Source organism: Polypterus senegalus, chromosome 6, assembly GCF_016835505.1.
Source record: "Polypterus senegalus isolate Bchr_013 chromosome 6, ASM1683550v1, whole genome shotgun sequence".
Classification (NCBI taxonomy): Eukaryota; Metazoa; Chordata; class Cladistia; order Polypteriformes; family Polypteridae; genus Polypterus; species Polypterus senegalus.
In genome coordinates this window covers 40,253,033-40,256,629 of record NC_053159.1, presented here as the reverse complement: position 1 = coordinate 40,256,629, position 3,597 = coordinate 40,253,033, and the positions used below count along the sequence as shown (strand labels likewise).

The window sequence follows — 3,597 nt, the reverse complement described above, 5'->3', positions numbered from 1 at the left end:
GTGGTCTCCGGAGCAGCACAGGCAGGGAAGAAGTTCAAGTCACTGGGGATATCCGTACAGTGGAGACACTCTTGCGACAATTCATCGCTGTGCAGGAAGACAAAGACCAACGATTGGAACAGCGATTCAAAAGTCTGCAGCACCAGTTTGCCCAGCTACAGGGACAGGTGAATTTGGTGCAACAGTCGCAGTCCTCCAATTCTGATGAACCTGTAGAAAGAAGTAGAGGAGCCTCAGCAAGAACTTGGGAATACCCTCGTCTGATGCCCTTCCAGGAGCCGAGGACATAGAACATTACCTTTCAACATTCGAAAGGGTGGCTACAGTGTGTGACTGGCCAAGAGCAGATTGGGCAATCCGTCTTGTTCCTTTACTTACAGGAGGGGCCAGGGCGGCATTTTTGGCCATGCCAGTAGAGGAGTCCCTGATCTATGACTCATTAAAAGCTGCCATCCTAGAGAAGTACGAGATCAGCACCGAAGCGTACAGGGTGAGGTTCCGTTCTCTCGAATGGGAGGAAGGTCAGTCTCCTAAAGAACTTCTGACACTGTTGAAAGAATTATGCACTAAATGGTTACAACCCCAGAAACACTCAATAGACCAGATAATTGACTTTATTTTGTTAGAACAACTTTTGCAGGTATTTGATATTAAAATCCATACATGGGTAGAGGAGCATCGGCCAAAGACTTCCAAAGAAGCAGCGGAGCTGGCTGAGGTATTCCTGGCTGCCCATCGTCCAAGGAACCTGCGGAAGGAGGATAAAGTCATTCAGAGGCCCAGAACAACAGCTAAGCCCACAGGTATGTCTCGGGTGAAATGGGTCGTGGTCCTACAAGATTAGTCAACCCACCTGCAAAGCCAGATTATAGGGAGGGTTGGTTGTGTCATGGTTGTGGACAGAAAGGCCATCTAATTAAGTTTTGTCCAAACAAACGTAAGGAGGCAAAATTTTGTTTTGTTCCATGCCCCCTACCTGAGAAGAAGACACCTTTTAAGAATAGGGAGAAAATTCTAAGGGTTACTATGGCAGGTAAACTGTACCCTGCATTAATAGATACAGGAAGCACCCAGTCTCTGGTGAGGAAAGACTGTTTGGTCGACCAAGTGGTACAGTCAGGTCAGCAGGTAGTATTGAGGTGTGTCCATGGTGAAGAAGTCACCTATCCTCTTGTCCGGGTGAACCTGGAGATTCAAGGTTTGGGATATGAGTTGCCCATGGGCGTATTAGACAACATGCCTTACCCAATTCTACTAGGGTTGGACGTGCGGGATCGAAGATCTCTTACAGAGTACTCTGCAGGCGGAGACTCTGATGGTCACAAGGGCCCAGGCGGCAAGGCAAAAGCAAGATGCCCAGGATGGCTGGGATGTGCTGCCATTTGGGGAAGCTGACAAGACAGGCACGGTCCGTAAAGCCCGTAGTCAGAGAAGGCGTGAGAAGCTCTGGGGCGTTCCCAGAAGCAGGGTGAGCTCATATTGCCTTTGGATCTCACAGGAAACAGTAGCGACTTACCGAGTGATGTGGCTTCCGCTCAGCGGGCGACCCCAGTCTGCGTGTCTGCTTTGACAAGGCCACAAAGGGTTCGCAGTCTAAGACAGGAGAGAAATTTATTATTAAAGATGACCTCCTGTATCATCAAGATGACCATGGGCAGAGATTGGTGTTGCCATCTAGTCTGAGGGCAAAAGTGTTACAGATTAGCCATAGCATTCCCTGGCCAGGTCATTTGGGGCAAGTAAAACATCTGATAGGCTAGCACGGCATTTCTATTGGCCAGGATGGACTAAAGACGTAACAAATTATATAAAAGCATGTGCAGAGTGTCAGAAAGTTGGACCAGTGAAGAGAGGAGACAAAGTTCCACTAATACCTTTGCCTGTAGTGGAAGAGCCTTTTTCCAGAATAGCGGTTGATATTGTGGGTCCTGTCGAACGTAGCCGCACTGGACATAAATATATTCTGGTAGTGTGTGACTACGCAACCCGGTTCCCAGAAGCCTTTCCCCTGAAGAAGACAAATGCAAGTAACATTGTGAGGGCTCTAATACAGCTATTTGCCAGAGTGGGGATCCCAAGAGAAATGTTAACTGACCAGGGTCCAATCTAACAGCAAAATTGATAAGACAGGTGAATAGTTTGTTAGGAATTGGGTTTAAGGACCACACCCTATCACCCGCAGACGGATGGGCTAGTGGAGCGATTTAATGCCACCTTAAAACAGATGCTGAGGAAATTTGTTAGCGTGACTGGATCAGATTGGGATCAGTGGCTACCATACCTGTTGTTTGCTTACCGGGAGGTTCCGAGGCATCTACTGGATTCTCTCCGTTTGAGCTATTGTATGGTCGGCATGTCGAGGACCCCTTTCTGTGCTAAAGGAAACCCTAGAGGGAGATAGAGACAGAACTGAGTCACAAAATGTGCTAACTTTGTCCTTAAGTTGCAGGAAAAATTCGCCAACCTGTCGCAGTTTGTTAAAGCAAATATGGAAAACGCACAAGCCAAGCAGAAAGCGTGGTATGACAAGGCAGTCAGAGACCGAAAACTTACAGTTGGACAGAAGGTACTATTATTATTGCCTACTTCAGAGAGCAGTCTTTTAGCCAAGTGGCAAGGGCCATACACAGTAGTTGCTCAAAAAGGTCCTGTCACTTATGAGATTGATATGCCTGATCACCCTAGGAAATTAAGGCAAACTTTTCATATTAATATGCTGAAGCCATGGCAGGAATATACTAACCCTTCAAGTCAGCTATTCATTAGTAGCGTTCCGGAAGAAGAGGAATCGGAGGAGCAGTACTTGCCATCTTGCAGAGAAGTCCAAGTGGGACCATCATTGGAACATCTTGAAGAGACAAAAAGAGCAGAAGTACAACAATTGATTCCAGAGGGTCTGTTTGGATCTTTGCCTGGTAGGACTCCTCTATACATCATGATATTCGCCTTACATCCCCAGGTCCTGTGAGAACATCCTACTGTAGAATTCCTGCACGCCTACAAGAGGTTTTCCGAGAGGAGCTGGAACAGATGAAAGATTTAGGCATCATCGAACCTTCAGTGAGTGACTGGTGTAGTCCTGTGGTACTCGTTCCTAAAAAGAACGGACAGATGAGATTCTGTGTGGATTACAGTAAGCTTAACGCCATCTCAGCTTTTGATACCTACCCAATGCCTAGAGTGGACGAGCTGGTAGAGCAGCTAGGTCCAGCAAAATATTTAACGACAATTGATCTTTGCAAAGGTTATTGGCAGGTCCCACTCACCGATGAGGCAAAACCACTTACCGCTTTCAGGGCTCCCGGAGGTTTGTACCAGTTCACGGTCATGCCATTTGGGTTGCATGGAGCGGCGGAACTTCCAGCGCCTCATGGACAAAGTGCTGCAAGGAGCAGAGAGGTATGCTAGAGCCTACATAGATGATGTGGTAGTATACAGTAAGACCTGGGAGGAGCATCTAAAACACCTGGCGGATGTGTTTGAAAGGTTAAAAACAGCTGGGCTTGTGGTTAACCCTGAAAAAACAGTCATTGCCAAAGAGGAAGTGCAATACCTTGGGTACACCATAGGGGGTGGTTTGATCCGACCCCAAATTGA

The 3,597-nt window shown here is 47.3% G+C and overlaps 3 long non-coding RNA genes across 3 annotated transcripts; all 3 read right to left on the bottom strand.

Moving 5' to 3' along the window:
• Positions 1–490: 490 nt before the first annotated feature.
• On the bottom strand, positions 491–1,543 carry LOC120530517. The gene is made up of 3 exons (XR_005633979.1): positions 1,517–1,543; positions 664–748; positions 491–547 (listed from the first exon to the last, which is right to left on the bottom strand). It is a non-coding gene; the product is annotated as an uncharacterized LOC120530517 (long non-coding RNA).
• LOC120530516 lies at positions 1,544–2,308 on the bottom strand. Its single transcript, XR_005633978.1, has 3 exons — positions 2,297–2,308; positions 1,875–2,008; positions 1,544–1,593 (listed from the first exon to the last, which is right to left on the bottom strand). It is a non-coding gene; the product is annotated as an uncharacterized LOC120530516 (long non-coding RNA).
• Positions 2,309–2,779: 471 nt separating this feature from the next.
• Positions 2,780–3,354, bottom strand: LOC120530515. The gene is made up of 3 exons (XR_005633977.1): positions 3,288–3,354; positions 2,952–3,094; positions 2,780–2,848 (listed from the first exon to the last, which is right to left on the bottom strand). It is a non-coding gene; the product is annotated as an uncharacterized LOC120530515 (long non-coding RNA).
• Between the last annotated feature and the right edge of the window lie 243 nt (positions 3,355–3,597).